The sequence below is a fragment of the Podarcis liolepis genome (assembly GCF_965112155.1).
Source record: "Podarcis liolepis genome assembly, chromosome: 8".
Classification (NCBI taxonomy): Eukaryota; Metazoa; Chordata; class Lepidosauria; order Squamata; family Lacertidae; genus Podarcis; species Podarcis liolepis.
Window position 1 is genome coordinate 80648809 of NC_139560.1, and position 27752 is coordinate 80676560.

Sequence of the window (27752 nt, forward strand, 5' to 3'; positions counted from 1 at the left end):
ATTAGTGAAGAACAGATTTTTTAAAGAGGTTGCCCTTTGGCTTGAGGTCTAGCTCTCTATATTCTCTCGAGGGCTTCAGCTGACCAATTGGATGGTGTAGCCTATTGGTTCATAAATCCCTGCTGGTTGCTGGATCTTCTGTATTGCAGTATTTTGTTTCCTTGTCTTCAGATGGGCTTTCTGACCCTCATATGTTTTCTAGGTCCGTGTCTTTGCCACGATAGCACCTAGCAGGAATAAGTGAAATTACCAAATCCTCAGGATGAAGTAAAAGTGTGAGTCACACCCAAAGAAAGAACAACAGCTTTGGTTCAATGTAACATTAGCTATTAGCATTGCATTAAAATCTGCAAGCAGCCTGGATATATTGCCATACTTGGCCTGCTGACGTCCAGAATGTACAAACCTGAATGATAAATCTTGAAATTTGGGGGTTTTTCCCCCCAGCAGAAACACACATACCTAAAAATATATTAATCTAATTACCGCTTTGCATTAGAGAGACTTTAATGTGCTTGGAATAAACTTGAGGAAGTTTGAAGTTAATGGGGCAGATTTCATGAGTTTTTAATATTCTGTTCATGCTGATTTCATTCATTCTTGTTAGTTTCAACAGAATTGCTGTGCAATGTCTTAAGGGCTCCACAGATTCACTGTTCAGTCCATGTATCCTCAAATACTGGGAAATGAATAAGCAGTCTCCCTTTAGTCAGAGGAATGTGCTTCTGCTGCCTCTATTTTGGCTTGTCCTGCCTAGCAGAAGTTTCAGATCTCTCAAACTAGTCTTTGGGATGCCCCTCAGACAGAACTCAGCATATACTTGTAAATAAACAATTCTCTTCCATCATCAACACCATTAATATCAAAGCCCGGATCATTCCTGGAGTTACGATTGAAGGCAGGCTTTTGCTTTTCCTATGAAAGTTACTGGTACATAGACTCCTGGTTTTACATACATCAATCTATGTAACTTCCGTAGGAAAAGCAAGTGCCTGCCTTCAATCGTAACTCATACAAATGCGGTGGTGTATTAGCAGGGGTGCAAATTACAAATGTGTTCATTTTCTGCCACCTCTGGTTTTACTGAGGCCAAAAAAACCCAACCACCATGAGAAATGCTTCTAGTATCAATCACAGCTCCCTTTTGCAAGGATGTGGGTAGCACTGTGGTCTAAACCACTCTTGGGCTTGCTCATCAGAAGGTTAGTGGTTCAAATCCCTGCAACGGGTGAGCTCCCATTGCTCTGTCCCAGCTCCTGCCAACCTAGCAGTTTGAAAGCATGCCAGTGTAGGTAGATAAATAGGTACCACTGCGGCAGGAAGGTAAACAGTGTTTCTGTGTGCTCTGGCTTCCGGCACGGTTCCCCGTTGTGGCAGAAGCAGTTTAGTCATGCTGGCCACATGACCCGGAAAGCTGTCTGTGGACAAACACCAGCTTCCTCTGCCTGAAAATGAGATGAGCGCCACTACCCCATAGTTGCCTTTGACTGGACTTAACCATCCAGGGGTTCTTTACCACTACCTTACAGCTCCCTCTTACCAAACAAGTAAATGTGTTTTCCAAAAGGTAAAACTGTCCAGATCTGTAATTTGGATAAAATACCTCTTTATGATTTATCCATCCGCAATATTTTACAGTTAAGTGTTTTAAATTTGTTGTTAGCCGCCCTGAGCCCGGTTTTTGAAGCGGGAAGGGCGGGGTATAAATAAAAAAAAAATATTTTTATTATTTATATCCTGCCTTGCTACCTGACAGTAGGCCTTCAAGGCAGCTGGCAATAAGTGAAAATTGAGATATAATAATAATATTTTAAAAGGCAGTGGTGACTGATCAAGTCTCTGGTGGGACGATGGTGGACTGTGTCCTTAGGCCTTAGCTATTGCTGGTGGTGGTAGCATGTGTGTTTTTCAACTGATGCTCTTCAGTGTTTCCATGGAGACCATATGGGACAAAAGGGATATGGGTGACACTGTGGTCTAAACCACTGAGCCTCTTGGGCTTGCTGATTAGGAAGGTTTGTGTTTCGAATCCCTGTGATGGGGAGGGCTCCCGTTGCTCTGTCCCAGCTCCTGCCAACCTAGCAGTTCAAAAGCACACCAGTGCAAGTAAATAAATAGGTACCCCTGCGGTGGAAAGGTAAACAGTGTTTCTGTGAGCTCTGGTTTCCATCACAGTGTCCCACTGTGCCAGAAGTGGTTTAGTCATGCTGGCCACATGACCCGGAAAGCTCTCTGTGGACAAACGCCAGCTCCCTCAGCCTGAAAGCGAGATGAGCACCACAACCTCATAGTCGCCTTTGACTGGACCTAACCATCCAGGGGTCCTTTACCTTGACCTTGACCTATATGGGACAATAGATTCTTCCCCATTTGTGCTACCTAACAACCCAGGGTCCTTTCCCATGCCTTAGGTGTTTGAACTTCTGCAATTGGCTGAGCCTTTCATGGGAAGCAGAAGTTTCCACATCTGCTCCATGTTGTCTGAAACAAGAGACAGAGCCTCAAGCTGGGAGCAAAATCCCATGGTGGCAGAAAACTCGCTTGTTCTTCACTTGCTGTTCCGCGCGTAAATGTGCTTAAACAGCACCCTGTCAATCCACAGGCATCTGCACCATCTGGAAGGTGTCAGTTGCCACAGTGACACCTTGGATATTTGCCTTCAGTTTGCAGAAAGGAATCACAGAAGCCAGCTGTGTTTTGATCAGCATCCAGCGATTTTTCGAACGAATTTCTGCAAACCACCTCCAAGCTCATTGCAGCCCCATGGGAATTGCAGGAGTTATTTGTGCCTCTGGTTTTTTTAATATGGATAAAGAGGAGGAAAGACAGTTCTGTGGCCATTGATTGAGACGTTCTTGGGTGATGTCCTTGTCCGTTATAGTAATAAGAAAATTCCCGTCATTATTAAAGAGTGGCGTGTGTGTAAATGGAGGGTTTGTGTAACCCCAAAAGGATGCAGTGTGTTTCTCTGTAAGTTCTTTGTCAGGGAGCACCAGGCTACTCAGTATCAAATCAGCAGGATTTGTCCTTAACTAAGCAAAGTCTCACAATGCAGTGTTCTTCAGCCTTGAATGCCCAGTTCCTATAATCTCTGACCATTGGCTGATTTTGATACGGTTGATGGGAGCTGTGCTCTTTTGGGGAAGAAATTTGAAGCCTTTACCTTTCTGCATAGAGATGAATGGCAACAATTCACCCATATGAGAGATAATGGGGACTGCCTCTCCCCATATAAGGTAAAGAAGAAGAAGAAGAAGAGTTTGGATTTGATATCCCGCCTTTCACTCCCCTTCAGGAGTCTCAAAGTGGCTAACATTCTCCTTTCCCTTCCTCCCCCACAACAAACACTCTGTGAGGTGAGTGGGGCTGAGAGACTTCACAGAAGTGTGACTGGCCCAAGGTCACCCAGCAGCTGCATGTGGAGGAGCGGAGACACGAACCCGGTTTCCCAGATTACGTGACTACCGCTCTTAACCACTACACCACACTGGTAAAGGGACCCCTGACCATCAGGTCCAGTCGTGGCCGACTCAGGGGTTACGGCGCTCATCTCGCTTTCTTGGCCGAGGGAGCCGGCGTACAGCTTCCGGGTCATGTGGCCAGCATGACTAAGCCGCTTCTGGCGAACCAGAGCAGCGCACGGAAACGCCGTTTACCTTCCCGCCAGAGCAGTACCTATTTATCTACTTGCACTTGGATGTGCTTTCAAACTGCTAGGTTGGCAGGAGCAGGGACTGAGCAATGTGAGCTCACCCCGTCGCGAGGATTCGAACCGCCGACCTTCTGATCAGCAAGTCCTAGGCTCTGTGATTTAACCCACAGCGCCACCTGCGTCCCCATATAAACCTCCCCATATAAACTCTCTCCCATATAAATGCTCTCCCCATATAAACCTCCCCAAACTCTGCATTCATCATCTGAGGCCATTCTTTGTATATGACTTCCATGTGAGGTCTGGAGGGTGGAAACACGAGAACGGGCCTTGTCTGCAGTGGCTCCCTGTTTGTGGCATGCTCTCCCCGGGGATTTTCGCCTGGCACCTTCATTATATATTTTTAGGCACCAGGCCAAAATGTTCCTCTTCAACCAGGCCTTTGGCTGATTAATAGCCAACAGCCTTTTAAATATGTCTGTAGATGGAGAGCAGGGTATTGTTTTGTAGTCTTGGTTTAATTACTTACTTATGTTTTGTCTTGTATTTTATTCTGGGAACTGTCCTGGGGTCTTGTGATGAAGGGAGGTTTATAAATTTAATAAATATTAATAGTCATATTAATTATTCTATGGTGTATAACCTTTATGTAAAAGTAATAAATAATAATAATAATAAAGACATGCATGCATAATGCTATTGGGGAGAAATGAGTTTGATTACTATGTGACCACTTGTGTTGTTGTTTTTATTTTTTTATATGTAATTTATTGCACTGTCTGTCATTGTTAAATCACCTTGAAACTTTGGTATAACATGATGAATAAGTCCCATAAATAATAAAATAAGGCAGGCCTTGCCATATCAATTTCCTCACGTACTGTTTGCACTCTTTCATCCTGTATTTGCCATCCACAATGTAAACCTGTTTAAAACTTCCTTAAGAAAGCAGTGATCTCATTCTAAATGTATCATTAATGTGGAGTTTACAATAAAAAATGAGTTTCCCTCATTAGTAATTCATAAAAGTGAATTGATCCATTTTAATAGGCACAACTCTTTTTTTCAAATGCCAGTCCTGATTAAAACAGCAAGCTACCTAAATTTGTCAATGCAAAATAATGACAGCTCCCGTTCTTCAGCATACTTCTCTTTCAACAAAGAAACCTGAAGCGGTTTATGCTCTGGAAAACTATCCAAAGGAAGCTTCCCTCTCACTTGACAGTTCTTTTGTCACTGTGCTGAAATAAAATAAATATAGCCTACTGAAGAAAACAGGATTGCTGATGTAGTTTGTCATTTTGAGAAGCGTTGCCTAAATTTTTTAAAGTGGAAAGACATGAAGCTTTATAAAATCTCACACTAACTAGAAGCGAAACGATACACTCAGGTATCACAGTTCATTCTGTCATTTATGTTGGTGCTATTATTACAATGTGTCTCTAACAAGGAGGACATTTCTGCCCCAAATTAAAGTCATCTAGGTAATGTTGCACAAAAAGCACAAAGAAGCTTATCATAATTCTAGGGTACTATTTCAAATTCATCACTGATTTTCCATGTACACAGGTAATTTCAAATGGGCTAGACAGCCCATTAGTACTGCGTAGAAGATACCACTTTCTGAAAATCAGTTCACACCATTGAATTTCCACAAGTTTCTGTACGGGAGTGTTCTAGTCGTGTGTGAACACTGCTCAAATGGGAGCTCAAGTGAGAGTTCAGCTTTTCTTCTGTGAACTGGAAAAATCAAGCATAATTTTCTAGAGTGGCTGAGGAAACCCAGCCAGATGGATGGGGTATAAATAATAAAATGATGGTGCACCGAGGAAAAGTTGCATTCGGAGGTGAGGTGAGTTTATAGGTCTAAGGTTAAGGTAAAGGGATTCCTGACCATTAGGTCCAGTCATGGCCGACTCTGGGGTTGCGGCACTCATCTCGCTTTATTGGCTGAGGGAGCCGGCATATGGCTTCCAGGTCATGTGGCCAGCATGACTAAGTTGCTTCTGGCAAACCAGAGCAGCGCATGGAAATGCCGTTTACCTTCCCACCGGAGCGGTACCTATTTATCTACTTGCACTTTGACGTGCTTTCGAACTGCTAAGTGAGCAGGAGCAGGGACCAAGCAATGGGAGCTCACCCCGTTGCAAGGATTCGAACCGCCAACCTTCTGATCAGCAAGTCCTAGGCTCTGCGGTTTAACCCACAGTGCCATCAGCGTCCCCTAAGTCTAAGGTTACACTGTGCATATTTTTGGATCATTCACAAGAGCCACTTTATTAAGCAAATGTCAGGAATGAGCCAGCTCCGAGCGAAGGTTTTCAGCCAACTGCAAAAAGCAGCCAAGAACAGGGAGGCTGCTTTGATGTTAGTCAGACAGGGGTGAGTCGGCAGCTGCAACCTTTGGCTCTTCCTGACCTTGACCGACCGGCTGAGGAGGCAGTGGCTGGAACACAACCTAAGCTCTCCAGATGCTCAAATAGGCATGAACAGACACAAAGTGAGTTTATTGGAAACAGAAGGGGCTGGAGATGATCTAATCAGTCCTAGGGGTCGGCGAATAGGAGGGCTTCTAGACAGGAAGCAAAACAAGAGACGTAAGGTGCAGAAGTTCAATATATTCTGTAGACACAGGAAGCAGTCTTCAGAAGGTCATCTTGAGTGATACTACCGGCGGCTGTGTTAGACCTGTCCAGAGCTATCTGTTTGTTTTTGCAATAAACCCTCCCCCAGCCCCACCCAAGTTCATCCTCAAAATCTGCTCCAGAGCATTGAGGGAACCTCTTGAGCTGCAGTATTTGAAGGTTTCAAATGACCCGCAAAGACTAGATTAGTAGGAACGAGCTTTGCTTAACAGTGTGCTGCTACAAAGCTATATAAAACCGAAACAACTCAGGTACCCCTTAGCTTCCTTTCCCCACTGGCCACACCCCAAAGTGATTCCGCTCCTCCCATATAGCCATTTCTAATTGACTTTACTTACTACTTGAGCAGATTTTGGGAAGAAATAAGTATAGGGCAAGAAGGTAAAGTCCCATTGTAGGAAGGGAACTAAGCTCAATTAACACAGGAGACGTAACCGGCTGTGTTCTTAGATAAATAAGGTATACTATTCATTGTATCAAATTTCAATAGAAGTAACTCACAAAGTTCAACAAACGAACAAAGCAGAAGACCCAGTGGATCAGATCATTCTCTAGTCACTTCATGCATAACGTCCGTCCGTGTAATGGTGTCTATTCCACCTGTCTGTCCATCCAATGGCTTTTAAAGAAGTTCTTGAAAATTTCAGCACAGTTCTATGATTAAATTTGCATGCTTCAATTGCAAATCAATCTATAAGTGCAAGAGCAGAGTTATTGGTTCTGTTTAATTTAGAAATAATTGCAATGCCTGCTAGATAATCTTGAACAGGTATTGTTTTAGTCTTTCATGATTTCTTCAAAAAAAGCAAAGTTTTGCTACTTTGTATAGCATCTTTTTAAAAGCAAGCTTCTGGATGTAAGCCTTGGCAGTTTCTATTACATTTTCCTAAAATGTATCATTAGTTCCATTTCTGGATTGCTTGTCATGGTTCACAGACTGCCATCATGGGAAATCATCGCACTTCATCAACACTTAAGTTACTGACCTGCTGCAACTGGTTATCCAAAGCATTTTCTTAATTGAATTAGCGGTGATAGCGGTGTCTCAGGGTGGATCTAAATGCAGGAATAGTGCTATAATTAAGTCAGAAATTAGATCATGTTAACGAAAGAAAAAAATTTCTATGGAAAATCGTGTTTTAAAATTTCCTGCTCTCTGCCGCCATCTGGTGTTGGATGTTTATAGTGCATTCAAATCGCTGTTTCTTTCCTGATGTAGCTGAGTCCTCTTTGTGTGTAGCAGGAGGACCACCAGTGAGGGGAAGGCAGAAGCTCCTGCGGAATAGCTAACAACAATCAGTGGACGAGAGCCAATTACCTTATCAACCCAAGATGGGCATGCTAGCTTCCTTACAGGAGCAGGGCATGCACTGTGAATCCTTGACTCTTTTCTTTGACCTGGTTCTTGTCTGTGGCTGCTAGGTGGTGCTTGTTACGATATTGAAGCAATGCAGCCGCGAGCTACTGCTAGCTTGAAAGCAAAACATAATGGGAATGTTGGGACTGTTCCGTGGGAAACAGAGGGACAGTCAATTCACAGTGCAGAGGGCACCGGAATTAGCTCAGAGTGTAATATGAGCTGTACAGGAAGTACAGGAGGAGTTACTCTCTCGGCTGTTGGAGTTTGAAGAGAGCAGTCATGTTTTCTGTAACGCTGCAAAGACAGAAATAAAGGCATGTAAATACGTTTTTATCTATCTCTTTCCCCTGCCTGGGGGGGCAGGAAAGAGTGGTGTGTTCTTCTCACACTGAGAAGGATCGCCTATCGCGACCTCTGCCTGGATCTTGCCGGGAAAGCAGACAGGGAGGTCAACAGGAGACCAAGCCGGGTGCCTGGGAGAGTTGCCAGTTTCTCCTGATAAAGGCTTGATTTCCGACATCGCTACCTCATAATGGCAAGAACCACCTCACTTCTTGGTTGCCATACAAGAGCTCTCAATTCGTACTTTCTCTTCTCCAACACACAACGCACGTAAGATGACCTAGCTGCAAAATAGATCTTCCCCCATAGTTAGTTGCATTTCATGTATTTTTGCTTATATTGTCTTGGTTGCTTACATTTTAATCATCTATTGTAATTGATGGGGGAGGGGATTTCCTTCTATTGTCATTTGCTGATATTTTGTTTTTCTCTGGTAAATATGATATGTGGACAGATTCTTGAATTGCCTTAATTGTTTATTTTTAGATCCGTTTTGAATTGTTCTAGGATGACTGGTTTTCATTTACTTTGCAATTCATGCAGGCCGTAAATTGCCTTGAGTGCAGGAAGGTGGAAAGATGGCATACAAATTAAAAATGATGTGAAATATATTTCAACACTGTGTGCTAATTAAAAGATACAGCCAAACCCCCACTCCACTCCACCCCACACACTTTTTCAAGCATCGAACAGCACTTCAGACAAGTTTGCATCCCCAGAGGATGCAGTTAATCACAAAGATTGTATATTTTTTACAGCGACTGTCAGAGCAGAGATATTAAAGTCTTAAAGCAAAATATTTTGGCTTCTGCCTCCTTCAGATTCTCTTCTGTGAACTAAAGGGTACTTGTAGCCAATGTATCAGTTATAGTATACGGAAGATGGAATACAGTGGTGCCCCGCAAGACGAATGCCTCGCAAGACGGAAAACTCACTAGACGAAAGAGTTTTCCGTTTTGGAGGTGCTTCGCAAAACGAATCTCCTATGGGCTTGCTTCGCAAGACGAAAATGTCTTGTGAGTTCCTGCAGGGTTTTTTTCCTCCCCCCCCCCTTTTTCTAAGCCGCTAAGCCACTTATCAGCTGATCCGATAAGCCGATAAGCTGCTAAAAGCCGCTAATAGCGCTAATAGCGCTAATCCGCTAATCCGTCAATGGGCTTGCTTCGCAAGACAAAAAAACCGCTAGACGAAGAGAATCACAGAACGGATTATTTTCTTCTTGCGAGGCACCACTGTACTCAGAAACATTGCACTTGAAGTACCGAGTGATGCCTGGTATTGTCAAGGCCGTGTGGGGTTAAGGTATCACATCTATAAAGAGATTAGCTGTTATCCCTTCTACAATAATTCATAATAAAGAGATGCTGAGATTATCTGAACTGAAATGCTTTGAAACCAGTTCCATTTCCCCCCGCTCCATCAAGATTGCAGTTTCCTGGTTCCTCAGACATGTGCTTAGGCAAGTTGTTGTTTTGCGCAAGTACTAAATATGGCATCCAGTGGCAATTTGCACTCACTGATGTGAATTACACTGTCAGACCTGCGAGTGATGTTTTGCTCGATACAGTAAGTTCTACCAGCCATAGTGTACTTTTTTATCTATACAGTTTTGAAGATAACCATCTCCCTGAGATAAACAAAGATGATACAGGGGACTCAGCTACACAACTGAAAATAAAACGTGTTAAATGTGTTGTAAAGGGCGATACACAAATGTGACACTAGATGGTGATAGTGAGCTATGCAAAATTCAATGTGTTTTTCAAAACTTTTTTTAAAAGCATTTTCACAGCATTTTTAATATGTGTGTAGATTCCACCAGGCTTTGGTTTCAGAAATATGTGATTCAGGATTGCTTACCTGTGGTTTAAGGGCAACCCTCACTAACAATCTGAATGGATCTGGAGATCTGGCAGTATGCTATCATAGAACGCTTTAGCATCACAGCTCTCCAGTAAAGCCACTTGCTAGCTAAGGCTCTAAGCTCTCTGTGATTCCAGCTACTTCCACCGTTAATTTTGGAGGCATTTAATCAGAAGCTTGACAAACAGAGTTGCCTGTTCTTGTGATCACACGTTCTGAGCCTGGGGTGGAACTAACAGTTTTGTCTGGCTTTGGAGGTGAATGAGGAAAGGTCTAGGAAGGGAGATGTCAATGAGGAAAACAACTACCAGACTTTTAGCCCTGTTTAGGGAAGCTTTTAATGTTTAATAGATTATTATATTTTAATATTCAGTTGGAAGCTACCCAGAGTGGCTGGGGAGGCCCAGCCAGATGGGCAGGGTATAAATATATTATTATTATTATTATTATTATTATTATTATTATTATTATTATTATTATTATATTTGCCCTTTGCTCATCTTGCAGCTAGCTCAAAATGTAAAACCAGAAACCTGGGAGCCCAGTTTTCTTGTCATTTTGCAGCCCCATTGGCAGAACAGTTCAGAACAGCCCCCAATTGCTGCCCTCAGTGCCATTATTGGGTACCATTGAATAGCAACCGTGCTTACAGGAAAGAGCAATGCTCTTTGCCCTGGACAAGCTATACAGCAAGAAAAGAACGGAAATTACTCAGCACCATCAAGATGACAATATCAGATTTGAAAGGAAACTGGTGATGTCTAGTTGACTAGATGACAGCTCCCAGATCTGTCAAACCTCAAATGCCCTATAATGGAATTTTAATGAACAGCGCAGTGAAGCGGAAAATTATTGACAGAAACGGCTTGCTGACAAAAGTCGTCAAGAGAGACATAATGAGCCATGCATATGCGGAGTCTAAATAGCATATTTTAACCACTTGAGGAGTTCTTCACCTTTATAAAGGTGGTGAAGGGACCAAACCTGTAGGGAGACATAAGGTTGTTTCCACTCTATTTGGCATATGCTTGGACACAGAAAGAAAGGGGGGGAGAGGGGGAGATACAAGATTAGATGAAACCGAAAAGACAAAAGGCCTGCAAAAACATAAGAAGCACATTACACAGCTATGTCTGGCACAGTAACTGTTGAATGTGCTAGCAGTATGCATCACGGTGACAGAAGTGGCATGTCGTAATTTTCAGTTCCTTGCAGCGGCATGCAGATAGCTGCTGTACATAGAGTTTGCTGCAGAAAAATTATCTGCAGAGTTGTACAATTAGGCACACCCCTTTGGTGTGTGGCAGGGAGTGGAGGAAAAATTCAGTTCACCTTTCAATGTGAACCTCCCCAATTTGCAGTTCCTGAAACATTTTTTGCCAGCATTTTTGTGTAATGTAATGCATGCTTGCATGCATCTATTCATGAAAATAGCATGCAAGAAAACATGTATTCCGTTACACAAAAATGCTGGCCAAAAATGTGTATATTAGCAGAAATGCACACTACAATGCCAATGATTTTTCACAAGGGATTTCTTTTCAAATTGATGCAGAAATGTGGTGAAGTGATGACTGGAAATATGAGAAATGGAAGTTGACATATTCATCTATCTCTAATGTGGCATAACAAAAAGGGAGAAACACAGAAACAAGAAATAAAGCAAAGAGAAGAAACTGGTTCTCAAAAGTGCCAATTATTAAGGTTTATTATAGCTCATATCATTTCAGAACTGAGGTTCCTTCTTCAAGAGTAATCCCAGTCTTAAAAATTCGACAGAATATCTGAAGCAGCTTGCACAAATGCTGCTGCTCATCTGGCACAATGAAATTGAAGCTTGCTCCTGAAGTAGGAACCTCAGTTCCAAAACATATTGAGGTATTAAGAAAACTATAATAGTTGCACCTTGAACAACTAGTTTCTCCCCTTTTGCATTATTTCGGTGTGTGGCATCAGCAGCTAAGTGTAGTCAATGCCTGGAGTGAGAGCAAATATAAGGATTGTTTTGTAGGCAGTAGAGAGGTAAAGGTAAAGGGACCCCTGACCATTAGGACCAGTCGTGGCTGACTCTGGGGTTGTGGCGCCCATCTTGCTTTATTGGCCGAGGGAGCCAGCGTACAGCTTCCAGATCATGTGGCCAGCATGACTAAGCCGCTTCTGGCGAACCAGAGCAGTGCACAGAAACGCCGTTTACCTTCCCGCCGGAGCGGTACCTACTTATCTACTTGCACTTTGACGTGCTTTTGAACTGCTAGGTTAGCAGGAGCAGGGACCGAGCAACGGGAGCTCACCCCTTCGCGTTGATTCGAACCACCGACCTTCTGATCGGCAAGTCTTAGACTCTGTAAGGAGGATTATGTGAAATATTGCAAGGAAGACTATGAAAAGAACAATTAGCTAATGATAATTAAAAGTAATAGAGAAATTAAGAAGTGCAGAATAAGTGATAAAGACCGGAAAATCTCCAGAGGTTGCTGATGGAAGTCTAAAATATTGTATAAGATAAGAATTTATGTTAAATGATTGTTGGAAATGATATGTTTCTAAAAAGGTATTGCGCAATCCAATCGTGCAAGGTAAGTATGGTCAGGCACCCAACAACTGAAGGAATATGATATACCAGGGCGGGTTTGAGGCTTGCTGAAGTTTGTGCCATCATAATGCTTCCTTTTCTAACTCCAAATGAACTTGAAGAATCCCTGAAATGCAATTGTAGCTGTATAAATCATATCGATATCGTTATTGCAGGTTTATGCTGGTGGAGATCAGAGCAGAATTCACCTATAAAATCAGGATATAAACTTGTCCATACAGTAGAGCGGAAACCTCTCTATTAAAGAATAAATAAAGTTGGATGCAGGAAAGAGAAGCTGTAGAAGGTTGCTGGGTCAAGGGATTTCGTTTCAGTCTGTCTGTGAGATTGCATTGCCCGTCTTCTGAAACACAATCCATTGTACCTTAGACTTCTGAAAGCTATGGCAATTAGATTGTAGCTGCCTCGATGCAGAGTGACTTGACAAGGAATCAGTGGCGTAGCGTGGGTTGTCAGCACCCGGGGCAAGGCAAGTAATTTGCGCCCCCTAACCCATGGATTTGCGCCCCCTAACCCTAACCCCCAGATGTTGCGGCCGGCCCCCCCCCTGCACCCCCCACGCTACGCCACTGCAAGGAATCATTTGGACACTTGAAAGAATCAGCATTCCAGACAGACCATGACTGCCAACAGACCTTTTCTTATGCAATAAAGATCCTTCGTGTGTTTTGAGCAATATCATCCGTCCTAAGAAGAGGCTTATACTACATCAGCTTGGTCTTCAGCTCCCATTCACTGCTCTTTCTGCATAAACTCTCAAGCAGAATGACCACTTTTTAAACTTGGGCTGCTAGTCAACTACTGCACTTTTTACCCAGAGGAAACCCATTGAAATTAATAGACCTAACTTCACCGTGTCAATTGATGTCACTGGGCCCTTCATAGCTACAGACTTTTAAAAATGAAAGTTGACAGTCTAGGGCTTCTGTTGGCTGTGAGACCCATTTCTACCCCCTGTACTCAACTCTTGGTGGCTCTGCCTATAGTTATGAGCATTGCAGAGCCCCCAAAGAGCATCAGACTTTCTTGGAACACAGTTTGAAAACCACTGCCCTGAATCTCTTTGGGTCATGCTTTATTTTTGTGAAATATTCTGTGAAATGATGTTCTCATTTCTTAATTAGTCATGGCAGATTGCTTTCCCCCTAATTTTGATTGATAATATTGCCAGTACTAAGGCATTTTTTCCTGGTTGCCTGTTCAGTTTCTGCCAAGTATTAAAAAACCAGCAGCTATTTAACGATCCAGTGTTGATATTCAAGAAGATGAAGCTTCATTATTAGCCACTGCAAACAGATTTGTGCCAGAGCCGGTATCACTGAAGCTCTCTGTTCTTGTTTTTTTGTTACTTCTTGTTTATGCAGAGTTGCCAATACATATCTTATGAGCAATTTACTGCCGAAACTGGAAATGTTGAGAAGCATAACTTCACTTTTTTAAAAGAATACTTTGAGTGAACCCATATTTACATATATCAATCCAGTCTTTGCAGATGTGTTATCCAGCTAGAGAATTGATTCCTTCAACTGATTAAAGGTGGATTAAAAGATTCCCTCCCCAAAATGCCTTTCCACAGCTACATCTTGTTGCATAATGCTGCTCTGCCTATGTGTACCAAGTATTTGGTGTTAAAGTCAAAAGTTTAATGTGCATAAAATGTTTGTTTGCATTGAAGTTGAAACTTGTGTAAAGGTTTGCGTTTGAAAAGCAGAGAGGTTTGCATTAAGCAATGAGAGAATCAATGAGAGAAGTTCCTAGACAGTGTCAAAGGACTTAAAGGACTGAACTGTATAACCTGCTAGATGATTGCAGTGTGTTACTTTGTATTTGCACTCAGTAACATTTATATGTAACTAGTTTTAAGATTGTATTGCAGTACAATGGCACCTTGGTTCTCAAACATAATCCGTTCAGGAAGTCCGTTCCAAAACCAAAGCGTTCCAAAACCAAGGCGCATTTCCCCACAGAAAGTAATGCAAAATGGATTAATCTGTTCCAGACTTTTAAAAACAACCCCTAAAACAGCAATTTAACATGGATTTTACTATCTAATGAGACCATTGATCCATAAAATGAAAGCAATAAACGATGTACTGAAGTCACACAATCAATCAATAGCTGAACTGGGTTCCACACAGCCACAAAAACAAAAACGCAAAATAAAGAGCAAAAACAGACAGACCTCAGCGTAACACTCAATATGGAAGTGTGGCACTCAAATCGGAAGTGTAACACTCAATACTGAGCACGTTCGGCTTCTGGAAAATGGTCGCAAACCAGAACATTTACTTCCAGGTTTGCAGTGTTTGGGTTCTAAGTTGTTTGAGTACCAAGGCGTTTGAGAACCAAGGTATCACTGTAAAGTTTAAAAACTCTTTATTAGAGTGGAAAGCTCATTAATTTCTGCACGAGGTCCAGATCAGGGATTCCACTGAACAACTCTCTATAGAAAACCAGGGAGGTGGAGGCAGCCTGTGCTTCTTCAGAAGAAGTCCCATCTCTCAGTTTCAAAAGTATTACCAGGAAAAAAAATGTTTCATCACATATTTTCTTCTATGACTTTGGTTTTCTGCAGTATAACTCCAAAAGGTAAAGGTTGCCTTTCATAATAGCGAAAGTGTCTGGATGATTTGCAAGAGCAAAGCTAGGCTCATAAACTGTAAACTCCAGTACTTTAAAGCGTGCCCTAAAACTAGCAGGTAAAAAAATTAATCAAGAAGATCATACTATTCCTGTCAAGCCAGAGGCAAAAAACAGTAACAACTAAAACGAAAAAATGCAACGGGCCAAAGATGTGGTCTGGCTTGTATTTTACTTCTACAGCAGGTTGGTAGCATTTTAAACACTGTGAAGGGAAGAAACACTGTCAAGGCAAACGTTTTTAGGCAGTCACTAGGTAGCCTACAATATTTTTGATGGAGAGGATCCAAACTCCCCTTTTCACAGCCTAGTTCAGTGTTTGTCAAATTTTGTTATAGGGACCCTTGAGTTTCTCAGAAACTGATCAGTGGCTTGGGCATTTTATATTGCATGAATAACTCGTCATTTGAGGTGCTTGTCTCTCCTTGTTTATTACCTATAAAACACAGATCTTCAAGGTGAAATGATGGTACAGTCCATAAAGTCATTCTGGGATGGGAATGATTGCCTCGTATCTTCTGATCCTTTTTGGACTACTTTGCTTACGTTTCTGTACTTTGCTCATTTTGTTCAAATGTCATGAGGCATTCCAAGACCCCATTAACTTCTGATGTAAAAGAAAAAGAAAAAGAAAGGCTTTGCTGCTAAATTTGTGTGTGTGTGTTTTAAGGCAAGCAAACTTGAGGCTCGTCTATATATATTGTAATGCGCTTCACCGTTAACTGGAATCTTTATTCATAGAGGTCTAGCCTGGGATTCAGAGTATTTCTATAGTGTTTTCGCTTCCATGCTAAGTGATAAGTCAAAAGTATAAAAGTCCGTCTGTGGAACTCTCCTTTCTCTGTACCTGCCAGCCTGCTTGCTCAGCAGGGACAACCTAGTCAGAATGTTTGTGAGACATCAAGCTTTTTACACCAAACCTCAACTTAAACAACTTATGGTGCATCTTGCCAGATGCAAGGTGGTTCTTTAAAAACGAGACTCAGAAGCAATACAAAGCACAAGTGAGTGAGAAGATTAAAGATTTCATTCTAAATAGTAAGCAATATATACATACAGTGGTACCTCGGGTTAAGAACTTAATTTGTTCCGGAGGTCCGTACTTAACCTGAAACTGTTCTTAACCTGAAGCACCACTTTAGCTAATGGGGCCTCCTGCTGCCACCGCGCCGCCGGAGCACGATTTCTGTTCTCATCCTGAAGCAAAGTTCTTAACCCGAGGCAATATTTCTGGGTAAGCGGAGTCTGTAACCTGAAGCGTATGTAACCTGAAGCGTATGTAACCTGAGGTACCACTGTACAGAAACCTAAAATTCCCATGCATGCGCAGGGCATCCAAGGTTTTGCAACATCGGTGTGAATCTGAAGGCTGCAACCTGTACAATATAGCAACCACCATCACATTTTAAAAACATCAACAGCAACAATGACCCAGTGGATTATACTGCTGTGACTTGACGATCAACTGGATAGTTAATGGACTCTGCCATTGTCAGGACCTTAAATGAAAGCAATAGGAAGCCAGATCTCAGAATGAAAAGACTTCTAGTCCCTGGTTCATTGCTGCGGTACCAAGATGTTTTATACCCCGTAGCCTGCTGTGTAATTCATTGTGCGATTCCTAGCATAATTTAATGAAAGCTATAATTATTGCCTTGCTGTGTTGAGGGCCGACAGTTTAGCAGGATAAATATATTGTGTACGTATACGGAGTTAACAAATCTTATGCTTTATGATCAGCTGAGGCATGTTATGTAACTTACTCCAAGGTTTGGTGGCATTCCAAGATGAACTTTTGCCATTTATTTGGAAACAGTCTCGGAATAAATTGCCACCACGTCTATAAAATGTACATAGGGGTTCGGTCAGGAAATAAACCATCCAAATTAAACTTCAGAAGGAACACTAGCTAGTCATTTTACGTACATCTGTATTTCATGTTTGTTTGTTTTTAATAAATAAATAAAGTTGAAGAAAGTGATGGCAGGTTGTAGAAGTGGTCATGCTGAGAGCCAGGACAAGCAGAGAAAAACAGGGAGATTGTCTTTAAGGGTAAGCTAGAGAGCCCACTTTTATGTCCGTCTGATCTTCAGTTCATGGAGTTATCCTTCCCAACCTAGATATACATTCTAGGCCAGATAGTAAGATGGAAACAAGCTGATGGTTATCACGGCAATAGCTTTCTACTTCCATCATCAACATTTTGAAATATTTCTTCCTGCTGGTGAACATGAAATCTTGCTGCAATCTCACACCGTACCAGAAATGGTGAGTGAAATATGGCAGCCATGATTGCAGACCGTTTGCCCCATGTGAATTTAGATTTGAGCTCTTGTTTTTCCTTTTTGACTGTATCAGGTTGGGATTCTTTCTATTATTTTATCTCTCTTTACTGGGATTGTGTTTTATGTTGCAACGACTCATTATTTTAAGCAACTGACTTTTTTTAATGCAGCAGAGCGAACAATAGTTAAATAATACACTGGTATTTTCTAGTTCATTGTTTAATTACAGCTTGATGGACTTACAATACTGGCTATATTTTGAAACAAAATCAGCCGCAATACTATAGCATTAATCCACAGAAAAAGCCTTCAGTATGTTCCATCTAATTATTCATCTCCTGACATTTACATTTTCAAATGTCTTCCTAAGAACACTACGTGCTTTGGCCTGCAGATGAAATTATTGCACACTTCTTACTTCAAACACACATGCTGCTCTTCAAGTTGATGGCTTCTGATAAAGATCATACAAAAGTCAAAAGTGTGGGTGGTCTTATAGATTCTGTCTGACTCAAGTCCCCTTCTGTCCAGAGTGGTGCTTCTGTTTTGGTATCCTAGGGGCTCCTAAAAATGCCACCATATGGGAGTCATTGTGCAGAATGCTTGCGCGTTTTCAAGAGAGGATGCGAGGAGGGTGGAAGCCCATGTCAAGAAATAAAGGAACTAAGGAATCAGAGACTTCTGTAAGAAACAGAACAGGTAAAACTGAGGACTCACAGCTGTCCATAGAGGCGCAGGTCAATTCTGTATCCAGGGCAGACCCTACCTGCCCGCAGACTGTTCTGCCAGAGTGGTGCATGCTCTAGTTATCTCCCACATGGACTACTTGCAATGCGCTCTACGTGGGGCTACCTTTGAAGGTGACCCGGAAGCTACAACTAATCCAGAAAGCAGCAGCCAGACTGGTGACTGGGAGCAGCCGCTGAGACCACATAACACTGGTCCTGAAAGACCTACATTGTCTCGCAGTATGTTTCTGAGCACAATTCAAAGTGTTGGCGCTGACCTTTAATGCCCTAAACTGCCTTGGCCCAGTATACCTGAAGGAGCGTCTCCACCCCCGTTGTTCTGCCTGGACACTGAGGTCCAGCTCTCAGGGCCTTCTGACGGTTCCCTCACTGTAAGAAGCAAAGCTACAGGGAACAAGGCAGAGGGCCTTCTCAGTAGTGGTGCCCGCCCTGTGGAACGCCCTCCCACCAGATGTCAAAGAGAACAACAACTACCTGATATTTAGAAGACATCTGAAGGCATCCCTGTTTAGGGAAGTTTTTAATGTGTGACATTTTAATGTATTTTCAATATTTTTTGGAAGCCGCCCAGAGTGGGCACAGTTACCCCATCCAGGATCAGGGAAAGTATTCCAGACCCTCCATGTCCCAGAATCCAGAGAGCCTTAAAAGTAGGAGAGCAAAGAGTTCAAAGACGTCTTCTTTGTGGAACAGGAATTCAATAATATGAAGCACCCACCATTCCTATGCTGGGCCACAAAGCTATCTTCCTAGCCCCCTCACTTGTAAAGCTTAGATCCTCACCATACTCATCCAGATCTTATTATGGTTCCTTATCTTCTCCTTTGTTATTTTTTCAAATACAGAGAAAAAGCTGCTATAGAGTAGATAAGGAAATGTGGTTGTATGAATCAGTCCCAAAGTCACACATATAGTTGATTATGGGATGGGTACAGGGCTGTGAATGCATATCTATTGACCTCAACTTGATGGGGCACAAGCTGGCAAACCAATCTAAAACTTTCCCCCAATAGTAAAAGTTAATATATCCCCCAAATAAAACTATTCATCACCTATTATGGAGTTCCATCTTGACAGGGCTGAGATGCAGTCTGACTGTTAACTGTTTCTGGCTTTACCAAGACTTAAAGCAGATCCCCTTTGTGACATCACACATGACATCAGAATGGCATGTTTGCATTCAACCTCCTAGACTATCTCCATGCCAACAGCAATTACCAGTAAACTTCTGTAGCCAAGTAACCATCAGCCTGACTACCCAGTTGTTTCTATCTAGACTATTGGATGTTTATTTTTTGCTCTCATAATCAAAGCCTGAAGAAGAGCTGTGTATAATCTGAAAACCTGCTTCCACTGTTAAAGAAAACTAATTGTCAGGAACTGGGTAGAGGAGGAATAGTGGAGACCCCCTCCCCATCCTGACCCTTCCAGGGAGGAGGAATAGAAACAAAGTTTAGATTTGCAACAGGAGGTTGAGGGAGGTAGTAGTTCAGAGGCAGATGGGGGGAGAATTGGGGAATAATGGGAGAGGAAGATTAGGCAGAGCTGGAGCAGCAGCTGGCTAACACGTTGTTGTTAGAAAGCATTCCAGACCCCCCATCTCCCAGAACCTGGCGATCCTTAAAAGTAGGAGAGCAAAGAGCTCAAAGACAGAGGGTGGCACCCATAGAGGAGATGATGAGAATGAGGAAGTGGGAGAGACAGATGGTGGAGATTCACTTGGGACAACACCATTATCCAAGAGGCTGGGTTCTATAGCCTCTCTCTGTAAAGTTTGAAATAAAAAAAGACTGTATGAAACTTTTCCTTGTCTATATACTATTCTGGGCAACCAGCCAGCAGCCACTGACAGCATCCTGACAGCAGGGAGCAGAGAGCAATAGCCATTCAAACTACCTACCTTCCAAGTGGGAGAAATGGGTGTTAAGTTGTGGCTGAACATAGCAGACGACACAGCGATTCTTCCAACAGCTCTTGTTTATTCACAGGCCAGAACAGAACTGAACTGAAGGGTTCAGTCAGCCTGCTTATATAGAGCTCCAGTACAATGTAACTGTAACAATTTTCTAAACTATCCAAACACTGAACGTCACTTTTGATCCCTTATTTGCATAACTATCTACAATATCCCCCTGCTGGCCCAGGGTGAGAACTTCAGTCCATAACAATGGGGTTGGTGGAGATTCACTTGGGACAATGCCATTATCTGGGTTCTATAGCCTCTCTCTATAAAGTCTGAAATAATAAAGGCGGGTGCGGGGGTGCGGTGCACAGCAGGTGTCAGCCGTGAGGGCAGGTGACATCACCACCCACCCGCACTCCTGGACGCTCATTGTGTGGGTGGTGGGCCAGTAGGGATGATGCTGCCATGGGCAGTTAACGGTGCCCCCCAACACTCACCGCGCGGGTGGCAACGGCGCCCCGCCCCCTCAGTCACCACGAGGGCGGTGGACAGCTAAGGACGCTCGCCATGCGGGCAGCTAGCCCCGCTCCTGCAGGCCACCTAGCCCTGCCCCCACACCACTCCGGTGTCAGGGCAGGTAGCTCCGCCCCTGAATAAAGGACCGTAAGAAAATTTGCTTTTATACTTTCCTGGGCATCCAGCCAGGAGCTGTTGACAGCATCCTGACACCTTCTGAGTTAATGGCAGAGGTGAATTTTTCTCAAACTGACCTAAAACATAAGGTCTGTTTGCATGAAATGGCTTACCCATTGTAAGAAGGGGACTCTGTATCAGGCATATTTCAAGAATACGCAAACTCTTCAGCTGTTCTGGTTAAATAGGCTACAAACAGCAAACGGCACGCAAATTCATGAAATCTGAAAAGCAAAGAAATTGTGTGCAAAAAAAAACCCCAGTCACTAAATTAGTGGGTGAGTGATTTATAAGTACTAGACTTACAAGCACTCTTCTCATAATTAACCCTCTTAGAGGCGACACAGAGAACACTAATGGCACCATGAGGCTTTCTCCTGTTATTGTTTTGAAGCTAAATACACAGCAGATAATTCTGTGTACCTATTGCATCGTAAGTACCAACTTATTCCTATTTGCATCATTTCTGCCTTCAGATACAAACACACCTCTCATAAACCTAGGTGTGGCCTGCACATGTGACAGAATTAGGTGGGAATGGTATGGTAGAAGAATGGGTGGGAAGACGCAGTTTTGAAAGCTCCTCTGTGTTAGAATAAGCTTCTCGAAATTGGGCAGCAAAATGTGGGCTAATCTAAAACCTTTCTCTGTTAATTACTGGGGTGGGGGGTTACCCGCAAGGAGGCTTTTTCGGTGCAGGAACATTAAAGCATAGCACCACTGTCTCTGCAACCTGAAATGGCACAGTCTACACCAGGGGTCAGCGAACTTTTTCAGCAGGGGGCCAGTCCACTGTCCCCCAGACCTTGTGGGGGGCTAGACTAGATTTTGGGGTGGGGGAATGAACGAATTCCTATGCCCCACAAATAACCCAGAGATGCATTTTAAATAAAAGGACACATTCTACTCATGTCAAAACACCAGGCAGGCCCCACAAATCACCCAGAGGTGCATTTTAAATAAAAGGGCACATTCTACTCCTGTCAAAACATGCAGATTCCCAGACTGTCCAAGGGCCGGACTGAGAAGGCGATTGGGCCGGATCTGGCCCCTGGGCGTTAGTTTGCCTACCCATGGTCTACACTGCCATGTCAAGCTGCTGCATGTGAAGACTAGGTCATGAGTTTGTCATAACTGCAATCAAAATCTGTGTCAGACCAGAAAAAAACCAACTGTGTCCCCACAACATATTCTGAAGGAGAGTTTCCACCCCCATCGTTCAGCGCAGACACTGAGGTCCAGCTCCAAGGGCCTTCTGGCGGTTCCCTCACTGCGAGAAGTGAGGTTAGAGGAACCAGGCAGAAGGCCTTCTCAGTGGTGGCGCCCGCCCTGTGTTATGCCCTGCCATCAGGTATCAAGGAAATAAACTACTATCTGACTATCTGAAGGCAGCCCTGTTTAGGGATGTTTTTAATATTTGATGTTTTATTGTGCTTTTAATATTCTGTTGGGAGCCACCCATAGTGGCTGGGTAAACCCAGCCAGATGGACAGGGTATACATTATTATTATTATTATTATTATTATTATTATTATTATTATTATTATTATACTCTCTTCACCAAAGTTGGGTTGCTGCTTTTTTACTGAAGATATAGATGATGTGATGGAAACTCGGTCTTGTACATCACAACCTGCAAACAACAGGTTTTGAAAGAAAAGTTTGAAACGCTGAAGCAAAATTCTGCCTTATTATTATTATTAAACATTTTATTTAGGTGTACTTACAAGCAAACAAAACAATAAGATACACACACTTAACCACAAAATAAACCAAAAAAGGAAGAAGAAAAAGTAAGGACAAAAGGAACATAAAATACCACACCCATGTGACTTCCCTCCACCAGCTCTCATCATCTTTAAATCATTTAAATTCTTATTTACATTGCATATCATTTATCACTGTAATTACTCCTTTTATGGTACTATTATTATATAACATCAGGTCATCCTTACAAGCTTAGTCTAAACATATCAGCCTGTTATTTTTAGAGCAGTGTTTGTTCATGTAACCTTCGAACCATAACCATTGTGCCCTTAATTTCTAGTGTGTTTGGTAATTCTGCCTTTTAATTTACCTTGACCAAAAAAAAAATATTTTCATCAAAAACCCATCTGGTCCATAGGATTCCAGCTACTTCTCTTCATGCTACCATATCCTTCTTTGAACAGTATTTAGACCTCTGATGTTTCTGCACAAGGGATCTCTGATAATAATATAATAATAATAATTTATTATTTGTACCCCGCCCATCTGGCTGGGTCTCCCCAGCCACTCTGGGCGGCTTCCATAGAAACAAAAAAAAACCACTAAAATATCATACATAAAAAACTTCCCTGAACAGGGCTGCCTTTAGATGTCTTCTGAATGTCAGGTAGTTGTTTATTGTTTTGACATCTGATGGGAGGGCGTTCCACAGGGCGGGCGCCACTACCGAAAAGGCCCTCTGCGTGGTTCCCTGTAGCTTTGCTTCTCGCAATGAGGGAACCGCCAGAAGGCCCTCGGCGCTGGACCTCAGCGTCCGGGCAGAACGATGGGGGTGGAGATCACAGATTTGCCACATTTTTCAAAATCTGCAAGGTGCTACAGATCCATGATGCGATGTAGCTGTGACAGGACGATGAGTCTGCAAGCTGAGCAGCACTGAAATCTTTCTATGTGCTCTTTCCTACCCCTAAATAGAGAAGAGGAAATATTTTTGAAAGGTTAATGGAATGGAAAAGCATAGTGTAGTTAGAAGGAGAAGGAGCAGCAGCAAAGTGACATTTAAATGAGGTTTTAATCTGTGCACCATGGAAGAATTAAAACTTGTATTGTTATGCTTTGCTTTAGATTTCTTTTTGTGCATTTAGTTATTATTTCAGGCAAGCCTCCCACTTCCTTATAGGCTACCAAGCTATAGAGAAATTACGATGAAAAAAGCACCATATCCATGGTAGTTTGACTCTCATTTATCTGCTTTTTATAACGTGTCCTTCTTCCAAATGATTGTTTCTTATGCCTGCTGGCCATGAGGTTTATAAGGAAAGTGAACTTCATATTCATTTTGATTCTCCTAGTTTTCACCTTCCCTGTGGACAAAAAAAATCCAACCTTAAAATGCCTTGGGGGAAAGAACAATTTCAAATTGTGTTGATACGTTATCATCCAACGTTGACTTTCGCCTCAGATAAGGAATGATCGGTGTTGTCAGCTCTGTGACATTTCTCAAATCCATTTACAATTATGGAGCATGCATGCCCACACACACATACACACACACTGTTTCCATATCTAAAACAAGGGTCTCTCCCTCCATTTAATGATTGATAAGCCAATTTTATATGTACTTAGCAAACCAGATTGTAAATCAGAGCATTCAAAATTTCCCAAAGTTCCCCAGAAAGAGGGTTTGAGTTTTGAACCACTCTAGGAACTACATTTCTGTGAGGGCAATAGGGATATTGTAAGAACTGTCAGCACTCAGCCAGAGTGATGCAAGCTCTAGTTGGAATGCGTTCCCTGGTCCTGAATGGGGTAACTGTGCCCCTGAAGGACCAGGTGCGCAGCCTGGGAGTCATTTTGGACTCACAGCTGTCCATGGAGGTGCAGGTCAATTGTGTATCCAGGGCATTTGTCTACCAGCTCCATCTGGAACACAGGCTGAGATCCTACCTGCCTGCAGACTGTCTTGCCAGAGTGGTTCATGCTCTAGTTATCTCTTGCTTGGACTACTGCAATGCGCTCTATGTGGGGCTACCTTTGAAGGTGACCCAGAAACTACAACTAATGCAGAATGCAGCAGCTAGACTGGTGACTGGGAGTGGCCGCCAAGACCACATAACACCTGTCTTGAAAGACCTACATTGTCTTCCAGTACATTTCCGAGCACAATTCAAAGTGTTGGTGCTAACCCTTTAAAGCCCTAAATGGCCTCTACCCAGTATGCCTGAAGGAGCATCTCCACCCCCTTCTCGGTAGTGACACCCGCCCTGCGGAACACCCTCCCACCAGATGTCAGAGAGTACAACAACTACCAGACTTTTAGACGACATCTGAAGGCAGCCCTGTTTAGGGAAGCTTTTAATGTTTGATGCATTACTGCATTTTAATATTGTGTTGGAAGCCACCCAGAGTGGCTGGGGAAACCCAGCTAGATGGGCAGGATATAAATATATTATTATTATTATTATTATTATTATTATTATTATTATTATTATATGCAGCTCTTCTTCAGGATTTGATTATGAGAGCAAAAAATAAACATCCAATAGTCTAGATAGAAACAACTGGGTAGTCAGGCGGATGGTTACTTGGCTGCAGAAGTTTGCTGGCCATTGCTGTTGGCCTGGAGATAGTCCTGGAGGTTGAATGCAAACATGCCATTCTGATGTCATGTGTGATGTCACAAAGAGGATCTGCTTTAAGTCTTGGTAAAGCCAGAAACAGTTAACAGTCAGTCTGCATCTCAGGCCTGTCAAGATGTATCTCCATAACAGGTGATGAATAGTTTTATTTGGGGGATATATTAACTTTTACTATAGGGGGAAATTTTAGATTGGTTTGCCAGCTTGTGCCCCATCAAGTTGAGGCCAATAGATATGCATTCACAGCCCTGTACCCATCAAATAAGCAGCTATATGTATGACTTTGGGATTGATTCATACAACCACATTTCCTTATCCACTCTATAGCAGCTTTTTCTCTGTATTTGAAAAAATAACAAAGGAGAAGATAAGGAACCAAGAATAAGATTTGAATGAGTATGGTGAGGATCTAAGTTTTACAAGTGAGGGGGCTAGGAAGATAGATTTGTGGTCCAGCATAGGAATGATGGGTGCTTCATATTATTGAATTCCTGTTCCACAAAGAAGACGTCTTTGAACTCTTTGCTCTCCTACTTTTAAGGCTCACCGGAGTCTGGGACATAGAGGATTTGGAATGCTTTCCCTGGCCCTGAATGGGGTAACTGTGCCCCTGAAGGACTAGGTGTGCAGCCTGGGAGTCATTTTGGACTCACAGCTGTCCATGGAGGTGCAGGTCAATTCTGTATCCAGGGCAGCTGTCTACCAGCTCCATCTGGTACGCAGGCTGAGACCCTACCTGCCCACTCTGTCTTGCCAGAGTGGTTCATGCTCTAGTTATCTCTTGCTTGGACTACTGCAATGTGCTCTATGTGGGGCTACCTTTGAAAGTGACCTGGAAACTACAACTAATCCTGAACGCGGCAGCTAGACTGGTGACTGGGAGCGGCTGCCGAGACCACATAACACTGGTCTTGAAAGACCTACACTGGCTCCCAGTACGTTTCCGAGCACAATTCAAAGTGTTGGTGCTGATCTTTAAGGCCCTAAATGCCCTCAGTACTGTATACCTGAAGGAGTGTCTCCACCCCTATCATTCTGCCTGGACACTGAGGTCCAGCGCCGAGGGCCTTCTGGCAGTTCCCTCCCTGCGAGAAGCCAAGTTACAGGGAACCAGGCAGAGGGCCTTCTCGGTAGTGGCACCCACCCTGTGGAACGCCCTCCCACCAGATGTCAAAGAGATAAACAACTACCAGACTTTCAATAATAATAATAAAATTTTATTTATACCCCGCCCTTCCTGGTTCAAAGGGCTCATGGCAGCTAACAACAAATTTAAAACAAATTTAAGACAGTATAAAAACATGAATAACAATAAAATTCAAAAACCAATTTAGGGGAAATAAGCATTAGATAATCCCCAGGGCTAGCTGGCTGAATTGGTCCTACTTGGGCCAGCAAGGACACCAGGGGAGAATTAGCTGTTGGGTCTCAGAGCGGGTGATCTTCATAAAAGGGGAGGAGGAGGGAAGAGAAGGGAAGGGAAATAAAAGATCAAGCTGAATTCAAATTAAAGGCCAGGCGGAATAGCTCTGTCTTACAGGCATGACAGAAAGCAGTTAAATCCTGCAGGGTCCTAGTCTCATGGGAAAGAGCATTCCACCAGGTCGGAGCCATCACTGAAAAAGCACTGGCCCCGGTGGAGGATAGTCTGACGTCCTTAAGGCCCGGGACCTCTAAAGTATGGTTATTCATGGACCTTAAGGTCCTCTGCAGGGCAGACCAGGAGAGGCGGTCCCGTAGATACAAGGGCCCTAAGCCACAAAGGGCTTTTAGGCAGCCCTGTCTAGGGAAGTTTTTAATGTTTAATAGACTATTGTATTTTAATATTCTGTTGGAAGCAGCCCAGAGTGGCTAGGGAAAGTCAGCCGGATGGGCGGAGTATAAATAATAAATTATTATTATTACTATTACTACTACTCGTAACAAACAACAGTCCCCAGGAGACACTTTGGAGGAAGCCATGTCTGTCTAAAGGGGTATCATAGGGCATTAAATGCATAGCGCAGATGGGTTCCTAGTTTCAATGAACAGAATTTGTGTCCTGCAGTTACTGCTCCCAACTTAGGAGCACTTAGTGGCTGTAGAAGTTTGCCATACCTTATGGTTTCTCTGCTTCTGTTCCTTACATATGTATTTTCAGGATTGCCAAAGCGAGAGACCCGGAGACTCAGTGTAAACATCGACCAATGGAGGGTGGGTTACCTTAGCAACAGAAAGTTCTCAGAATGTCTCGTTCCTTTGGGCTGTAATTGAGTTTATGAGCCTTCGCATCTGCTTGTAAAGTGAATGAGGCACCTGGGAATACGTTTGCAGAGTGAGGAGGAAGAAATTAGAAAATAGCAGACATTACGTTGTTAATTTCCTGCATGCTGTGATGCGAATGAACATTCAGATGTTTGCAGTGATTGGCCACACCAAAAAAAGCCGACATATCCCATCTACACTAGAATAGTTGCCTTTGTTAAATAGTTAACATGGTGGTGTGTTTTGGCTAAGAAGAGAGTCTTCTCTTCTCATGAGGTGGCCAAAGTATTGGAGCCTCAGCTTCAGGATCTGTCCTTCCAGTGAGCACTCAGGGCTGATTTCCAAAAGAATGGATAGGTTTGATCTTCTTGCAGTCCATGGGACTCTCAAGTGTCTCCTCCAGCACCATAATTCAAAAGCATCAATTATTCAGGGTT

The 27752-nt window shown here is 42.9% G+C and overlaps 1 long non-coding RNA gene across 2 annotated transcripts; it reads right to left on the reverse strand.

The window, feature by feature from the left end:
• Positions 1 to 27437, reverse strand: LOC310714447. Of its 2 annotated transcripts, none has more exons than XR_014529778.1 (3): positions 27169 to 27437; positions 7284 to 7371; positions 1 to 227 (listed from the first exon to the last, which is right to left on the reverse strand). It is a non-coding gene; the product is annotated as an uncharacterized lncRNA (long non-coding RNA). The 2 variants fall into 2 exon arrangements; XR_014529779.1 differs by lacking the exon at positions 27169 to 27437 and adding an exon at positions 19182 to 19239.
• Positions 27438 to 27752: the final 315 nt, after the last annotated feature.